The sequence below is a fragment of the Tupaia chinensis genome, unplaced genomic scaffold (assembly GCF_000334495.1).
Source record: "Tupaia chinensis unplaced genomic scaffold, TupChi_1.0 Scaffold000234_1, whole genome shotgun sequence".
NCBI classification, from domain to species: domain Eukaryota; kingdom Metazoa; phylum Chordata; class Mammalia; order Scandentia; family Tupaiidae; genus Tupaia; species Tupaia belangeri.
Window position 1 is genome coordinate 2,110,563 of NW_006159712.1, and position 19,932 is coordinate 2,130,494.

Consider the following 19,932-nt stretch of genomic DNA (forward strand, 5'->3'; position numbering starts at 1 on the left):
CAGTATTTCCTCTCCTCCTGACTACTGAGGCCACATCTCAATGACCATTTACATTAGGTTTAATGATTGTTTTTGTTACAATAGAGAGAAAAATGAAATAGTACTTTTGTTTTATCAAAAATGGAAAAATAAGAGACTGAGAGAATATGTTTCAGGAAACACAGGAGAGGGTGTATATATGTACAGATGTATAGTAGTATTCTAAATGTAAGTCTCTATCAAGAGTTCTTAAGCTGCCTTAATAAAAACAAACCCAGTTTGCTTCATGCATTTAAAATAGCCACCCTAGTCCTAGTGGACCCTGAGTTGCAACTCCTAGGATTGGGGTTAGGAAAGGCAAGTTGACACTCTCTGGCTAACAGGGAGACTTTGTATTGGGCAATATTGAACCAATCCAATCAGATCCTCTTATATCAGAAACATAAATGGTAGGTGTTCCCAAAGAAAGCAAATTGCTAGGCCCAAAGTACCTCTTGAACAATCTCAGTCTTGGAGAAACCAAGACCAGTAATTACATGGCTTAGAAGAAAACAGATTTCTCACTAGCTCTTGTGCTCTGTCAATAATCCAATGGGTATGTCTCTTCCCTAAAAAGTTCAATACACAAATACACAACATGAGGTGACAGTCAGCTTACTCAAGTTCCACCCATCTCCAGAGGCTGAGAGCTAGCTCTTCTACTCTACAAAGATTTATCATAAGTCCATATGAAAAGTTCTAGATGGGCACTGAGAATATAACTTGGGGAACAGCACAGACATTCAGACAGAACAGGCAGACAGAACAGCTCAGAAGATTCCTGCTCTCATGAGTCCTGTTGCCTACCAGGGAAGGCAGAAAATCAACATGTAAATGATAAGGTTTAATAAAGAAAATAAAGCAGAGAAATCATATAGAGTATCTCGAGAAAATGGAAAAAGGGAGGGTCAGGAAGGGTCTCTGAGGAAGTACTATGTAATAAATGACATCTGTGAAAAGAACATTCAGAGAGAAGTAACCACAGATGTAAAGATCCTGGGCTGCCCCATACCTGAACCGGATCCCACATGGTCAACCACAGTTCGAATCCTGACCCCAGCAGCTTGAGAACCATTTTTGGTGAATGTTTACATGTGCCCAAAACCCCAACAGTATGGAGAAATGGAGAAGAAGAGATTGCTTGGTTACCACAGCTCATTGGGGTGTGTGGGGGAGGGGGGCAGTGCTTTCTCTCTCTGCTTCTCCATTTTGCTCTGGCTCCTGCCTTCTAAAATTTAAAAAAAAAAAAAAAAAAAAAAAAAAAAGTTCTAATGCGAGAACTATCTTAGTTAATTCAAGAAACAAAAAAGGGCCAGTGTTATGAGAATGCAGTAGCCATGTAATAAGGAGATGACGCTGAACATCACGTAGGAATCAGATCATGTAGGACCTTGAAGGTCATGGTATGGTAAGGAGTTCAGATCTCACTCTAAGTGTGCTGGGAATGGACCTGACACTCAGCTTCTGGCTGGGCACTCACAGCTCAGCTATCGTGATCTGTTGAACAAAAACAATTTCTCAGAACATCAGATCAGACAAGGACACTATTATGTATTTTACAGTGTTATGATTCTCATTGCATCTAAAAGCTTACATAATTATGCCTTGCCAGACTAACTCCATTTTGAATGCTTTGAAAATATAACTTCATTTCGAGGGTATGAATTTTGCTGTGTTATACCTGTTAACTGAGCCAAATAAGCTGATAGCCACCTTGTCAATATGCAAAAGAGCTAGTGGACCCTGGGACCGTTCCCTTCACAAGTAACATCTGGAAGCTGAGATAACATGTCATTTGGGACTATGAATGTAAGGGACTCTGAACTATTATCGAAGATGTATCTTACTGTGACTCAACTCTTTCCAAGTATCCAGTCGAAAAGGCAGGTGCGGCTGGAGGTCCTCGGTAATTGGAGAGGTCCCTGAACCTTACTGCTGATAACATGAAAGCATTCTGTACTTGAGTAGGTGTCAACTTGAGGGGACTGGTCTTCCAGGCCAAGGGGACAATTCCTCCTGTGGACACACAGAATTTGATTCATTATTAGCATGGTGACTTGTATGCCCTCCTTTCTCTATTCCTTCCTTCCTTCCTTCCTTCCTTCCTTCCTTCCTTCCTTCCTTCCTTCCTTCCTTTCCTTCCTCCCTCCCTCCCTTCCTTCCTTTCCTCCCTCCCTCCCTCCCTCCCTCCCTTCCTTCCTTCCTTCCTTCCTTCCTTCCTTCCTTTTGCCAGACGATATGTGTGTTCATGGGAAAGAGAAAGAGACAGAGAAAAAGAGAAAGAGAAAGCATCTCATGCTACAATAATTTTCCCTCTAGTAATTTTTTTTCCATCCCCTCAATACCAGGTACACAAGCATGCACCCAGAAAGTTTTTTAAGCTATCAGGACCAAAATTTGAACCCATTAGGTCAGGTGGAATCCAGATTCTTCTCCTTTTTTAAGAATTATTTTATTAGCTTTATTTATTTATTTATTTATTTATTTATTTAAATTTGATCAGAAAGGAACAGAGTGAAAGAGAGAGAAAGGGAAAGGGTGAAATATGGGACCAGCAGTTGGCATAATGGCTATGTCGCTGGACTCCCATGTAGTTGACCACAGTTCGAGTCCTGGACCCAGTGACTTAAATTCACATCAGGTATGTGTGTGTGCATGCCCAAGATCCTGAGAGGAGAATGGAGGAGAAGGGATTGTGGCATGGCCATCCTCCCCCCGACCTGGGGGTTGATTTTTCACTTTCTGTCTCTCTTTCTCTGTTTCTCTTTCTCTTTCTCTGTCTTTCTGGCAAGCACACATGCCCTATAGCAAAAACCTCTCAAAAAAAATAAAAAAGAGTGAAAGAGAGAGAGAGAGAGAGAGAGAGGAAAAGTGAGAAAGCAAGCCACCAGGTCTGGGACTTGAAGTGTGGTTGGCCATGTGGGAGTCTAGCACCTTTAACCAGTATGCCACCTGCCAGTCCCTGAATCTAGCTTCTTCAGAGCAGCACCCTAACTGCTGCACTGTGAGACTGGCCTGCCTTCCTTCTTTCCTTTCATTTTACTTATGTTTGCCGTTTACTTGTGTGAATATATGTTCTTTTCATGTGTGTGTGCATGCACAAGTGTGTTTTACAACAAATAGACTAATTCAGGAATGTTCTTTTCTTCATTTGGCTTGTCGTTTGAATTAGGCATTAAGAACCTGCCTCTCTAACAGAGATGTTAAACAGTTGCCAGGTATTGGGAACACGGACTTGCCTTTGACTGATCTCAAAGTGACAGCAACTCTGTGAGCATAATGAATCAAGACTAAAACAAGACACTGAGTAATAATGTGTGAACACAGAAAAGATAAGCATTGTATAAGCCACAAAAATGTCAAATTTCTCCCTATCATGGTTAGTACAAGTGATGAGTATTTTTTTTTTCTCTTTTCAAGTCCACAGTGTAGCTTTGGTAGTAGTCATTCCTAGAAAACTGGTGCTTCAAAAATTGAAGTGACTAGGGGCCAGCAGATGGTGTAACAGTTACGTTGCTAAACTCCCACATGCTCAGCCACAGTTCGAGTCCCAGATCCGGTGGCTTCAAACTCACACTTGTGCATGTATATACATGCACAAGATCCCAGGAAGAAAATGGAGGAGAAGGGATTGTGGCATGACCATCCATGCTGGGGGGTGATTTCTCACTTTCTCTCTCACCTTATCTGCCTCTCTCTCTCCAGTGAGTGCATACCCTTTAAAGCAAAAAATTCTCAAAAAAATTAATAATAATTGAAGCAACAAGATGAGGTAGAGTTTGTTTTGGAATTTGAGAAAACACAATTCTTCCCTTCCTTTCTTCCTTCCTTCCCAGGACCAAAGCAGCCAAATGCAAGATATGTTTTAGAGGCAGTGTCAAATATGACTTCTCTACTAAGTGGATAGGTACATAAATAAAGGCAAGTAGATAGCCAAAGCCAGAGACCCCAAATAAAATTAGCTATAATGAGATAGAAGTCTATTTCTTTTTCACATAAAGCCCTATTTGGTACTGCAGCCCTATAAAATCATCAAGGGTATGGATTTCTTCTTTGTTGCTATTTCCCCATCCCTTAGGTTTATAATCATTAAATGCATAATCCAAAATGACTCAACATCACATTTTACTTCAGCCTGCAGGAAGGGGACAATGCAAGAACATGGCCAGAGTAACATGCATCACTTTTGCCCACATTCCTTTGGTAGGACGTGGTCCCATGTCCACACCTAGCTAGCTGCAAGAAAGTTTGTAAAAAATAGTCTTTATTCTGTGCTACATGTCAAACTAAATGGTCTATTACTGTGGAAGAAAAGGAAGACAGCTATTGAGACAGTGGAGGAAAGCCAAAGCCTGGTTGGAGTTAAACGAGAGAACATAATGAAACAGAAGTAGGCAGCATAAGCAACTCTTTTTAGGAGTTTTATTTGTAAAAGGAGAACAGATAAATGGAGTACTAGCTGGAAGAGGCCATAGAATCATGAAGAAGAGTGGTGTGGTCACCATGGAAATGTGCCTTTCAAACCTACTGTGACTAAGGTAGCCATGTTTCTGCAAGACACTGGTCTCCTCTTACAGAAGCAGTTTTGGCTTGAGGACTCCCCATTGGCATTGCCAAAACTTCCTTGCACCTGCACATGCAGCCTTTTTTCCTCCCTCCTTCTCTACCTTCCCCCTCCCTCTTCTTCCTTCTCTCCTTCCTTTTCTCTTTACTTCCTTCCTCCCTCCATCCCTACATCCCTTCCTTTATTTTTAACCTGGGGTTCAAATCATAATGACTTGACAGCTATTGCAGTATCCTGCCTATTTTTCTCTCACAGGTGTTAATGAAAATAAAAAAATTTCCATGTCTATTCCTTTCTTAGAATCTATTAATATTTCTTGGAAGACATGAACTAATGCAAGAGTAGATGCTATACTACATTTATAGCCTGGTGGGATGATCCAGGCATAAGGAAGAAAACTGATCATTCTCAAAAGAGAGGGACCATTCCATGTAACAAGCCTTTGATTATATGAGATGGAACAGAATGCACAAATAGGAATACACAGAGTCATTCATTGTAAAAAGAGAGAAAGCAGAAGACAGGGGTGCAGATGCAGACTGATTGATAAACAGGGTAATAGGAAACAAAGGTCGTTTTCTCTTTGCTTCAGCACCCCATGATATGGGCTCAGCACCCCATGATACGGGCTCTGGATTCAAATGTAAATTTTTGCAAGTATTAGCCATGTGACTTGGGCAGGTAACCTAACTTTCCTATTTCTTAGTTCTCTTATCTTGAAGGTGGAGCTACTTGTGTCATCTACTTCAGAGTTAAGAAGACCAAATGAGATAATACTTGAAAGCATGTATAGAGTACTAGTCTTCAGCACATAAACATGCAACAAATGTTAGCTTTTATTTTTCAATGAAATATGAAGATTATTATCTGAGAGTAAGTAAGAGAAGAGGTCAGAACAGAGAAATAAAAATCATCTTAAACTGGAAACAGAGTGCTATTGGTCACAAGATTCAAGTTAAAGAGTCAAGATGACTGGGTGGGTTTCTTCAGCCACATGCTGCTTCTTTGAGCATAGACGTGAATCAGGCCAGCAATTTTCCACTCTGGCTGCACATCAGTGTCACCTGGGGAAATCTAAACTTACAGTCTCAGGTCCGAACAGGCCTCACCAGATTCTGTTGAACTGGCCTGGGATGAGAGCCCAGCAGACTTTTAGATAGCCAAGAGATTCTGATGGGTAGCCTCTAGAGCAACAGCAGCAAAGTTAAGGAAAGGATGAGTTTAACTAAGGGTTAATGTCTTTCCAGATGAATGAAAATGAATCTAGGTTAGTTATAAAAAAAAATAAGGAATTTCACAGTAGTGAAAAAAATGGCAAAGTGAAGGGCTTAGCAGTTCTACTGGAGAACTGCTGAAGTAAGAGGAACTCTTTAAAAGCAGAAAGAGCTCATGATTATATCTGTATCCCGGGTGCCAGAGTGGGCCCTCAAGTGTTCTACTAAATAAACAACAATACAAAAAGTTAAGTAATTTAAAAATGATATGAGATTACTCTTGTTTCCAATTCCAACCTAAGAAATTATTATTGGAATCCAATTAATCTAATATGTTCTTGTTCTAAAAGAATTACTGTGCTGATAGTTCAGTTACCAAAAAATAAAATCTACTCTAATTAATTTAAGTAGAAAGTCATGTACTACAGAATATTGAGTGGATTATAGAATTGATTAGAGGTTGAAACAGTAAACACTGGTTTTCTAGGGATAACTGCCTAGCAAAGCTACACTATGGAACTGGGGATAGCAATTTTTATAACCTCCATGGTTGATGTCCTTCTTCTGAGGTAAATCAGCAAGACAAAGAGCAAAGAGAAGCATCACATAAGTGCCAAATTACACCAATGCAATCTTAAGTCATTTCGCAGTGTGGAGTCCATAAAGTTGAGAAGCATGAGATACACAGATGTTAAAAGTCTTACTGGTTACTTTGTCAAGTAATACATGCATTTTATTATTCTTTATCATCCTGAGCACTTCTATATTTAAAAAAAAAGGAAGGAAGGAAGGAATAAAAAAGGTCCATATCAGTCTGTTTTTCTGTTGCTACAACTGAATACTACATGCTGGGTAATTTATCAATAAAGCTTTATTCACCTCATGGTCTGGAGGTCCAAGGTTGAGGGACACATCTGTTGAGGACCTCTCTGCTGGTGAAAAATGCAGAATCCTAAGGTTGGGACAGAGCACCATATAGTGAAAGGGTAAGTGTGTATGTCAGCTCTGGTCTCCGTCCATCTTAACAAGTCACCAGTATTCACTCATACGGACTCAATTCTAATGACCTTATCTAATCCTGACTACCTGACCACCCTGAAAAGGCCTCACTCTTTAACACTATATCCGAATAATGCCATCAGAATAGCAAGCAAATTTCACACATGAATTTTTTGGGAAACACATTCAAACCATAGCACAATCAAATGTTAATCATTTTAAAATGTATAATAAATACTATTTTCCCTGTTATTATATATTTTCATATTAGCAATGAATTCCAAAGCTTTAGAGTATTTCACCTGAAAACTTATGGAACATATTAAATGAAAATGTAAACACATCATTTAAACGTAAGTTTACCCTATGTTTCCCAATTTTGTGGATAGTTTGTATAGTAAAAACAGCTCAGCTCAACTTTCGTCTCTTTACTTTTTTTTAATTAATTATTTACTTTCTATTTCATTTTCTTTTATACATTCAATCACATTATTTATCTTACAAATTGAACATTTCAAAACGTGAACATTTCTCTCTAGTCCAGTTGATAAAACTATAAAATATCTTCAACAGATAATACCACATTTCATTGTCCCATTAATGCTTTGCCTCTCTATTTTTCTTCTAAATATACTTCCTCAGACCCTGCTCTTTCATACACACTATATCTGGTATTTGCATCCATTTACTGTGTTTCGATACCCTTTAATCAAACAGTTTCAGTCACAGAGTGCGGACACTGGGTATATATTAAGTAGGGATATATAGTGTCTCTCCTTCATATCCTGGCTTGCTTCACTCAGCAGTAAATCTTCCATATTCTTCCACTTTTTGTCAAAAGCCAGGGTTTTGTTGTTTTTGATGGCTGAATAGTATTCCATAGAGTATATGTGCCACTATGTGCCACAGTTTTTCTATCCATTCATCTGTTCGTGGGCATCTGGGTTGGTTCTATCACTTAGCAATTGTGAATAGTGCCACAATAAACATCGATGTGCAAGGTTCTCCACTGTGGCTGGACCAATTTACATTCCCACCAGCAGTGTAAGAGAGTTCCCCCTTCACCACACCCCTGCCAGCATTTATCATTTTTTGGTTTTTTTTTTTAATCTTAGTCATTCTGACTGAAGTTAGGTGGTATCTCAATATTGTTTTGATCTGCATTTCCCTTACAATGAGGGATGTTGAGCATTTTTTCATATCTCTTGGCTATTCGTATGTCATCTTTAGAGAGTGTTTTTTTTTTCCAACACATTCTCCCATCTTTTAATAGGGTTGATCATCTTTTTTCAGAACAGCTGCTTGAGTTCCTTGTGTATTCTGATTATCAGTCCCTTATCTGACACATAGTTTACAAAAATATTTTTCCATTCTGAGAGCTGTCGATTCACACTAACTACTGTGTCTTTTGCCATGCAGAAACTTCTTAGTCTGATGTAATCTCACTTGTCTATTTTGGGGATTATTGACTGTGCTCTGGAGGTCTTATTTAAGAAGTCTTCCCCTACTCCAATATCTCCCAGAGTTTCCCCAGTGTTTTCCAGGAGCAGCTTTATAGTTTGAGGTCTTAGATTTAGTTCTTTGATCACCTTGACTTGATTTTTGTCAAAGGTGATAGGTAGGGGTTCAGATTCATCTTTCTTCAAGTGCAAATCCAGTTTTTCTAGCACCATTTGTTGAATAAGTTTTTCTTTTCCTACTGGAATGACTGGTACCCCTTGTCAAAAATCAGTTGACTGTATGTTTGGGAATTTATTTCTGGGGACTCTATTCTGTTCCATTGGTCCACATGTCTTTCTGTGTCAGTACCATGCTGTTTTGATTACCACAGCTTTGTAGTATATTTTTGGGTCAGGGAGTGAGATGCTGCCTACTTCACTCTTCTTGTGCAGAATTGCTTTGGCAATAAGGGGGCATTTATGATCACAGACAAACTGTATGATTGTCTTTTCTACATCTGTGAGGAATGTGTCTGGTACTTTGGTTGGCATAAAATATGTAGATTAATTTGGGTAGAATTGCCATTTCATTTATATTAATTTTTCCAATCCAGGAACATGGGATGTCCTTCCACTTTTTTGTGTCATTTTCAATTTCTTTTTTAACTTCTCATAGTTTTCTTTGTGGAGGTTTTTAACTTCTTTAGTTAGGTTTATTCCAAAGTATCTTATACTTTTTGTGGCTATGGGTAAATGGAATAACTTTTTTCAGTTCTATCTCAGACTGCCTGTTGTTCATATATATAAAGGTTATAGATTTCTGTATATTGATTTTATATCCTACAACTTTACTGTATTCATGTATTACTTCCTGAAATTTTTTCATGGAAACCATTGGGTCTTCTATGAATACAATCATGTCATCTGCGAATAGACAAGAGTTTTTCACCTTTTCTTTTCCTATTTGAATGCCTTTTATTTTTTCCTCTTTTCTGATTGCGTTGGCGAGGACTTCCAGTACTATGTTGAAAAGGAGTGGAGAAAGTGGGCATCCTTGTCTTGTATCTGGTTTTAGTGAAAAAGCTTTCAGCTTTTCTCCATTCAGGATGATGTTCACTATGGATTTTTCATAGATAGCTTTTATTGTGTTGAGAAATGACCCTTCTATGCTGATTTTGCTGAGAATCTTGATCATGAAGGGATGTTGTATCTTATCAAATGCTTCTTCTGCATCAATTGATATGACCATATGGTTTTATCTTTCTTCCTGTTAATATGCTGTATTACATTTATGGTTTTACATATGTTGGGAACCAACCTTGCATTCCTGGAATAAAGTCTACCTGTTCATGATATATAATCTTTTTTATATGTTGTTGGATACGATTTGCTAGTATCTTGTTGAGAATCTTTGCATCTATATTCATCAGAGATATTGGTCTATAGTTTTTCTTCCTTACCCTGTCTTTATCTGTTTTAAGGATAAGGGTGATAGAGGCTTCATGGAATGAATTAGGAGGAGATTCACCCTTTTGGATCTTTAGAAATAACTTGAGCAGAATGGGTGTTAACTCTTCTTTGAAAGTTTTGTGGGATTCAGAGGTGAAGCCATCAGGGCCAGGACTTTTCTTTGTTGGGAGGTTATATATTACTGATTCAATCTCCTGGCTTGTTATGGGCCTATTAAGACTTTCTATATCCTCCTGGCTCAATCTTGGTAGATAATGTGTATCCAGGAATATGTCCATCTCATCCAGATTGTCTTGTTTCTTGGCATACACATATTCATAGTATTCTCTAATAATGTTTTGCACTTCTACTATGTCTATTGTTATACTGCCTGCTTCATTGCAGATTTGATTCACCTGGTTCCTTTCTCTCTTTTTCTTAATAAGTCTCACTAGTGGTGTATCGATTTTGTTTATCTTTTCAAAGAACCAGCTTTTACTTTCATTTATTTTCTGTATAGTTCATTTATTTTCTATTTCATTTATTTCTGCTCATATCTTTATTATTTCCTTTCTCCTGGAGTTTTTTGGATCTTTTTGCTGTTGCTTATCCAATTCTCTGAGGCATGAGGTTAAGTGATCCATTTGACTTCTTTCTGTCTTCCACTTATGTGCACTAATTTCTATGAACTTCCCTCTTATGACTGCTTTAGCAGTATCACAAAGATTTTGGAAACTCATGTCTTCATTGTCATTGGCTTCCATAAATCTTTTTATTTCAGTCTGTATTTTTTCAGTAGTTGTGGAGTCATTCAGGAGTAGGTTATTTAGTTTCCATATATTTGCGTATTTTTGAGGATTTGTCTTGAAATTACATTCTAGTTTAATTCCATCATGGTCAGAGAAGATGCTGGATATAGTTTCTATGCCTTTGAATCTGCAGAGGCTTGCTTTGTGCCCTATGATGTGGTCAATCTTTGAGAAGGTTCCATGTGAGAAAAAAGTGTATCTCATGATTTTTGGATGGAAAGTTCTATAGATGTCTGTTAAGTCCATTTGATTTATGATATCATTTAGATCCTTTATCTCTTTACCTATTTTTTGTCTAGATGATCTGTCCAGAGGGGATAGTGCGATGTTAAGGTCTCCAACAATTAGTGTGTTGCAGTCTATCTCCCCTTTTAGATCTAACGGTCTTTCCTTCACATATTTGGGTGCTCCTGTGTTAGGCGTGTAGATATTTATAAGTGTTATATCTTCTTGATCTACTGACCCTTTTACTAAAATATAGTGCCCTTCTTTGTCTCTTCGAACAGTTTAAAAAAAAAAAAAAAACACCATATTTTGTCAGAAATTAGTATCATGATTCCAGCTCTTTTTTGGTTCCCATTTACATGGAAAACCTTTTTCCAACCCTTCAATTTCAGTCTAGGTATGTCTTTAACCATGAAGTGAGTTTCCTGTAGGCAACAGAGAGATGATTTCTGTTTTGTTTTTTTGTTTGTTTGTATGTTTGTTTTTGAGAGTTTTTTGCTATAGGGCGCGTGCGCTCACCAGATAGACAGAGAGAAACAGAGAGACAGAAAGCGAAGAATCACCCCTCAGAGGGGATGGCCACGCCACAATCCCTTCTCCTCCATTCTCCTCTCAGGATCTTGGGCACGCACGCACACGCATCCAGCGTGAGTTTTAAACCACTGGGTCCGGAACTTGAACTGCTGTCAACTACATGGGAGTCCAGTGACATAGCCATTATGCTAACTGCTGGTCCCGATTTCTGTTTTTTAATCCATTCAGCCAGTATGTGTCTCTTGATTGGAGAGTTTAATCCATTAACATTCAATGTTATTATGGATGTTACCAGACCTGTCCCAAAGTTTAAGTTGGCCATTGTCTTCATTGCCTTTTATTCCTTTGTTTCTGGCTGTTAATTCTTTAGATTTCCTGGAACAGTACTTTCTTCAGGGTTTCCTGAAGAGCTGGTCTGGTGTTTGCAAATTCTTTCAGGTTTTGTTTGAGAAGATTTTTATCTTTTTTTCCCCATATGAAAGATAATCTTGCAGGATATAATAATCCTGGTTGAATTGTTTCTCTCTTAACACTTTCAATACATCTTCCCATTCTTTCCTTGCTTGTATTGTTTCCATTGAGAAGTCCGGGATTATCTTTGTAAGTCACTTGTTGTTTCTCTCTTGCCAGTTTTAGTATCTTGTCTTTATCTGTGGACTTTGCCAGTCTGGCTAAGATATGCCTTGGGGAAGATCTTCTTGGGCTGATTCTATCTGGGGTCCTTTGCATTTCTTGGGTCTGGATGTCTTCTCTTTACTTTTGATGCACAGCACTGAATGGAATTATTTTCAAAGAGAGAGAGATGAGGAAAGAGATTGTTTCAAGAACAAAATCTAGATTGTCTTACCAGTTTATATTAGGAGGTACATTCTATTAATCTGTGCTGTTCTAGTGATGTTACCATTCATACTAATGCTGAAACAAAACCTGACATAAGAGCTTTGGAAATGTGTGGACACATATCAGTACCTTATCATCTTATCTGTGGCCAACATAAAGAGCAAGCTGAGGGACTTCCTGACTGCCTGGAAGCACAGTCAGATGGTCTTCAGCAAGAACCAGATGAGGATGGTGGTTTTGGGTTGAAGCCCAGCTGGTGAATAAAAAAAGCCACCTGCATCAGGTCAGCAAGAAGATGAGGGGTGAAGCTGGTCTCCTTTTCACCCATTGCACTAAGGAACAGATGAATGTGTGTGGTTCACAAAATATATGAAAATAGACTATGCTCAAGCTAGTAAGAAAACAACATTCACAGTGAGCCTGGATCAGGGTCCCTGGAGCAGTTTCTCCAACCCATGGAGACACAGCTGAAGCAGCTGGGCCTGCCCATCACCCTCAAGAGAGATGTGGGGAGCTTGCTGTGGAATGACAGGTGTGCAGGAAGGATGACATGCTGATACCAGAGTAAGCCCACATCCCGAAGCTTCTTCAATATGAGACAGGTAAATTCAAAGTGACCCTGAAATATTAGTAGGATACACAATCAAGAAGGTTCCAGCAGATGGGAGATGACTTGGTAAAGGGTGTATATGAGTCAGTAGAAGAATCAGAAGATGGCCGTGATGATGAAGACTGATAGGGACTCAGGACTGTAGGCCTTCCAGCATGTTTTGAGTTTCTGGACAACACAGCACTGCCACCACCCCTCTGGAGGGAGTGGCTGTTTACTTTGCTAAAGATGAAGACAAGGGAGGGCGATGGGCACTGATCATGTTTCTGTAAAGAATAGAACTATCTATAGGGCATCTGCCTGTGGACAACAAAAAGGGACTTTTCTTAGAAAAAAAAAAAAGAAAACTTTTCTTCGAGCCTTGATATGTAAAGAATATCTTTGACATAAATGAAACCCTTGGTTCACGTGGAGGAACTGTAAGTGCTTCCTCCATTTAAAGGCAGCTTTTTTAAAAAAGCTGTGTCAGTATCTGTTTCTGTATCTTGCTTTTGTGAAGTCTGATAATTGACTTATTTGCTTGCCTTTGTGAGTTTGATCTTCTTGCTTCAGTTCTTGAATATTTATTTATTTATTTATTTTTGAAAAGCAAATAGTTTTAAGCATCCCAGATCAATTTCCTAGCTTGTGCACAACTGTATTTACTTCTCCTCGTATGGCTTGTGTGTGTGTGCCAGGATGGGGGATGTGTCTCTCGTTTTCTGTATTGTTAATGTAACAGTTTTGCATAGCTTTAGTTTGTTTTTACCTATTTATATCATGGAAATTTGGAACATTTTTACAAGGTTTCTAGTTAAAGGGTGCCCCCTTCTGTCAATGAAGTGAAGTATAAATTTTAATAAAGTTTTTGTTGTCAATGGCAGGGTCCATGGGCAACGAATGGAGTCCTCTCATATTCTGGCTGTTTTATCTTATAGGCCCCCACTGTATGCAAAGCATATTGTGGCTGTAAAATTAATGATGGCCATAAGCTCACTATGCTATTTTCTAGTTTTTTAGTTTTACATTTGATATTACAGTCTATGATTCATTTTGAAATTTTTTGGATTTTTTGGCTTTGTTTTGTTTTTGTGAAAGGAGTAGATCTGTGTTTAAATAGGTTTTTGTTTTGCTGTTATTTTGTTGCTGTTGTTTTGTTTTGTTTTGCATGAAGATGTCCAGTGGTCCAGCATCATTTGTTTAAAAATAAAAACAAAACCCTTTCTCCACTGAATTGCTTTGCTCCTTTGTCACAATCAGATGACTTTGTGTGGGTCAATTTCTGGGCTCTAATTTATTTCATTGATCTATTTGTCTTTTCCTTCATCAGCACCACACTGTCTTGATCATTATGGTTTTAAAAATTTTTTATTAAATTTTATTTTATATAATTAAGGTATATGATATGTCATTATAGCTCATATAGATAGTAAAATGGTTACTATAGTGAAGCAAATTAATATATTCATCATCTAACACTGCTATCCACTTTTGTGTGTGTGGCAAGAGAAATTAAAAGCTACTTATTTAGCAGATATCCCAAATGCAGTACAATTTTATTAGCTGTAGTTCTCATGTTGTACATTACACCTCAAGACTTGTTCATCCGATGTATCTGCTATGTTGTATACATACTCTGATTACATCTCCCCATTTTTATTGTTATACTTCAGGCATTCACATGTTATGAGGTTTATATATGCATATAATAAAATACTTTCTATAGAAGTAATATATTTAGTATCTCACAGTTATCCATTTTCTTCCCTGTGGCAGAAGCAGCCATAATGTACTTAATAAGCAAAAATTCTGAATATAATACACTTTTTTAAACTATAGTCTTCATGCTGTACATTAGACTTCTGGACTTAAGTTTCTCTACCTGATAACCACAGTTTTATTCTCTAATGCAGTATATTTGATCTTTATGATTGTTTTAGAGTCTATATATAAATAAGATCATGCAATATTTTTCTTTTTGTTTGGTTTATTTCACTTAGGATAATGTCCTTCAGGTTCATCCAAGTTATGGTAAATGAGAAGATACCCTCCTGTTTAAGGGCTGAATAAAGTTCCATGTGTGTGTTTGTACAAATACATACATACATACCAGTTTCTTTAAACATTCAACCACTGATGGAAACCTAAGTTATTTCCAGACCTTGGCTATTATGAATGATGATGCCATGAACATGGGAGTATAGATATCCTTATGAGGCAGTGACTTTAGTTCCTTTATGTATATATCCAGAAGAGGGGTTGCTGACTCATATGGTAGTTCTATTTTTCGTCTTTTTAGGAACCTCTATGCTGTTTCCCAAAATGGCCACATCAATCCACACTCCCACCAAGTTGGGTAGAATCAGTCCCAACTGCCTGGTATTGGTTGAGCTTTCTGGATCTGTAGTTTGTTATCTGTCATTAATTTTGGAAAATTATCAACTATTATTTCTTCAAGTACTCCATTGTTCCTTCCCCTCTTCACTCCTCTTTTACTAATCTCACACTTTTTGTAACTGTCCCACAATTATTGGATCTTCTGTTTTTTCAAGAGAGCTTTTTGCCATAGGGTGTGTGTGCTCACTGGAAAGACAGAGAGACAGAGAAATAGAAAGCGAGAAACCACTCCCCCCTCCCGGGTGGGGGTGTTGGCCACACCTCAATCATTTCTCCTTCATTCTCCTCTCAGGATCTTGGGCACACACATACATGCGCCCAGTGTGAGGTTAAGCTGCCGGATCTCAGACTCAAACTGTGGTTGACTATGTGGGAGTCCAGTGGATCTTCTGCTCTGTTTTCCTCTTTTTATCTGCATTTTAGCTTGGAAAGTTTCTATTCACATTACCTTCAAGCTCCCTGCTCTTTTTTTGGCAATGTCCAGCTACTGATGAATCCATCAAAGACAGTTTAATTTCCATTACAGCATTTTTTATTTCTAGTATTTCCTTTTGATTCTTAGATTTTTTTTTTTTTTTTTTTTTTTTTAGAGAGAGGTTTTTGCTATAGGGTATGCGCACTCACCAGAAAGACAGAGAGAGACAGAGAGACAGAATGTGAGAAATCACCCCCCAGGGGGGATGGCCACACCACAATTCCTTCTCCCCCATTCTCCTCTCGGGATCTTGGGCACGCACACACACGTGCCTGGCGTGAGTTTAAGTCACCAGGTCCAGGACTCGAACTGCAGACAGTTACATGGGAGTTCAGCAATGTAGCCATTACACTTACTGATTCTTAGATTTTCCATGTCTTGGTTTACATTGCCCATCCATTCTTGATTGCTGTCCACTTTTTCTTTTACATACCTTGAAATATTAATCACAGTTATTTTAAGTTCCTGACCTGATAATTCAAAATTCTTGTCATACCTGAATCTGTGTCTGCTGCTTGTTTTGTGCCTTCAGTTTTTGGCTTTTAGTATGACTTGTAAATTTTTTGAAAGTTAAACATGATGTATCTTGTAAAAGGAACTGAGGTAAACAGGCCTTTAGTAAGAGAGTTCTAGCCTCCAGAACCGTGAAACAGTAGATTTCTATGGTGTAATTTCTGATTTGTAGAAATTCATTATGCCAGCCTCAGAAACTAATGCAATATATTAACACTGATTTTCATACTTTGATCTGTCCTTGCCTTCCTGGAACAAACGCCACATGGTCATGGTGTACGATCCTTTTAATATGCTGCAAAACTGACTGCTAGTATTTTGCCTTAGACTTCTACATCGGTATTAATAAGGCATATTGGTCTGTAGTTTTCTTGTCTTGTGATGTCCTTGCTAGTGGCTTTGATATCAAGGTAATACTCACCTCTTAAAATGAATTAGGAAATCTATCTCCATTTTCTTGGAAAGAGTTAGAGAAAAATTAGTTAAGAAAGATGAATTCTTAAGTGTTTGGTAGAATTCACTAGTGAAGCCATCTAGGTTTTTCTTTTTTTGAAGTTTTTTTGATTGCTGATTCAATCTTTTCTTCTTACAGCTCTACTCAGATGTTTTATTTCTTCTTGAGAAGATATGGGTAGTTTGATTCTAGGAATCTGACCATTTCATCTAGTATATGTCATTTGTGACTATTCATAGTATTCTCTCATAATTCTTCTTAGTTGTGTAAGACCAGGAGCATTGTCCCCATTTTCATTCCTTATTTTAGTAACTTGAGTCTTCTTTCCTTTTCTTTTTACCTGGTCAGTCCTCTCCTTTTTATTTGTTCAGTCCAGCTAAAAGTTTGTCAATTTTGTTGATCTTTTTAAAGGGCAAATTTTAGTTTAATAAATTCTATTGTTTTAATACTCTTATTTCATTAACTTCTGCACTTATATTTTCTTCCTTCTGTTATCTGTGGGTTTAACTTTTTTCTTTTCCAGTGTCTCGTGATGTAAACTTATTTTATTGGCTTGTGGCCTTTTTTTTATAGTTTTTGTTTTGTTTTTGCAATAGGGTGTGTGCACTAGCCAAGGTAAGGTGTAGGGGAGAGAGAGAGAGACAGAGAGAGGGAAAGTAAGAAATCACCCCCAGGGAGGATGGCTGCACTACAAACCCTTCTTCCCTATTCTCCTTGTGAGACTTTGGGCACACACACATATATATCTGGTATGATTTCAAGTTGCCAGGTCTGAGACTCAAACTGTGGTCACCTATGAAGGAGTCCAGCACCCTAGCCACCACACCATCTGCTGGCCCCAAAGCTTTTCTTTTATAATTGGAGGCATTTAGAGCAACAAATTCCCTACTAAGCACTTTTTCTTTTGCTACACCTGATTAGTTTTGTTGTGCCTGCTTTTATTCACCTTAAAGTACTTTCAAATTCATATTTAACATTATTTCTCTAAATGTGTATGCCTTTAAATTCATATTTAAAGATTTCTTCTTTGACCCATTGGTCGGTCCCTCATGCTATTTTATTTGTAAATACTTGTGAATTTCCCAGATTTCCTTGTTACCGATTTCCAATTTCATCCCATTACAGTGGAAGATATAAAGGAAAATATTTTTTTGTGTGTGTATGCTCAAAATCCTGAAGGGAGGAATTGACAGGGATGAGACTGCAGCTTTACTGTCCCCATGGGAGGGGGGAGGGTGCTTTCTTACTCCTCCACCTCTGTAGAGAGCACAAATGCCCTTCAACAAATTAAAAGAAAAACAAACAAACAAAAAAAAAACAGGAATACATGAATACATTAGCTTAGGTCTAGGTTAGGATCATCATTATCAATATCAATGTCTTTTACCGCCAAACCTTACACCACTAGAAAGCCCACAACAAACAAAACATTAGATTAAATCAAGCACAAGAGAAAATGATGCAAGCAAGAGACAGTGCAAACACGAGATATACAAGGCTGCTGTCAGAGTAAGGGCATACTGTCTCACAGTAAATTTTTCTTTCTTTTTAATAAGTATGAAGAGTCTATTCTAAAATAACAATAAAAAGTTTATACATACATCAAATAGTAATATAGTCATCTATGATAAAGTATTACGTACTACGTATAGTTTTACATGCTATACTCTTACACCTGGTGGTACAGGTTTATCTATACCAACATCACCACTGACAAGTAATGTGTCCTCCTCCAATAATTACGATGGCTATGGTATCACTAGTTGATGGGAACTTTTCAACTCCATTATAATTTCACAGGACCATCACTGATTTAATGTTGTTATGTACAGCACTGCCATATGTGAAGACTTAGAAGAGCGCCTGGCACATCAAATGTATTAAAATGTAAAGATACAATTACTACTCTAACACCACCACTGCCACTATGCATGTACATGGGTAGATTAAATAGTGAGTTCTGAGGGCATAACTCTGAATCCCTCACACATATCTCATAGTAAAAACTCAATGTTGGGAGGAACTGAACTGTTTTCTAATAATATCTAATGGTCACTCATTAGATATCCTCAGATTGAAATTATTACTTGTCTCCAGTATCTCCTAGTACTTTCGCTTTTCTTTTTACAAGAGTAATAGTACTTAATTATTACTTAAGTAATAATACTTAATATGAATATTCTAGTTTTCTTAGAGTGATTTTTTTTTTAAAGGGGGGAGAGGTTTTTGTTATAGGGAGTGTATGCTCACCAGAAAGACAGAGACAGAAAGTGAGAAATCATCCCCCAGGGAGATGGCCATGCCACAATCCCTTCTCCTCCATTCTCCTCTCAGGATCTTGTACACGCACGCACACGTGCCCAGCATGCGTTAAAGCCACCGAGTCAGGGACTCAAACTGCAGTCAACTACCTGGGAGACCAGAGACATGGCTATTATGCCAACTGCTGGTCCCTCTTAAGAGTGTTTTTTACAGCAAATGTAAACAAAGTAAGTTTATTACTTGATTTATTTAGATGTTAGAAGCAATTTCCTTCTACCTAATATATTTAAGAGACCCATCTAACTGTTAACAGATACACACTGTGATGGTTAACCTTATGCAATTTGGATGGCCCACAGAACCCAGATACAAGGGGACTTCAAAAGGTTTGTGGAAAGATAGAGAATTAAACTACAAGTTTATTTTGGTACCTCTCTCCCCAAAATTGTTTTTTCATAATACATTTTCCATGAATTTTTTGAAGACCCCTTGTATATCATCAGACATTATTATGGATATATCTGTGAGGGTTTAAAAAAAAAACAAAAACAAAAAAAACCCCAGGTTTTTGCCCTAGGGTATGTGTGCTTACAGGAGAGAGACAGAGACAGTGAGAGGGAAAGTGAGAAGTCATCCCCTAGGGGTGTGGGGATGGCCATGTCACAATCTTCTTGTCCATTTTCCTCCTGGGATCTTAGTCACACATGCATTTGTGCCCAGTGTGATTTCAAACCACCAGATCTGTGACTCAAATCATGTTTGACCACATGGGAGTTCAGTGACATAACCTCTACACAATCTGTTGCCCCTGGGATTAATATTTAAATCAGTGGAGTTTGAGTATAGATTGTTCCTCTCCAGTGTGGATGGGGCCTTACCCAATCAGTTGAAGTCATGGACAGAACAAAAGACTGACCTCCCCCTGTAATGGAGAATTCTGCAACAAATGGCCTTCGGACTAGAATTGCAACACATTATTTTCCCTGAGTGCCCAGCCTGATGTCCTTATACATACCCTATAAGCTCTATGTCATTGAAGAACCCTGAATGATTCACACTAATTCACACACTTGCAGACTATATGTGTGAAATTAGGTTACAACAACCCTCACCCTACCCCTCCACCCCCGTGGGGAGTATGCACCAAGTCT

The 19,932-nt window shown here is 38.1% G+C and overlaps 1 pseudogene; it reads left to right on the forward strand.

Moving 5' to 3' along the window:
* Positions 1-1,854: 1,854 nt before the first annotated feature.
* LOC102472665 (mRNA turnover protein 4 homolog pseudogene) lies at positions 1,855-12,827 on the forward strand (annotated as a pseudogene).
* Positions 12,828-19,932: the final 7,105 nt, after the last annotated feature.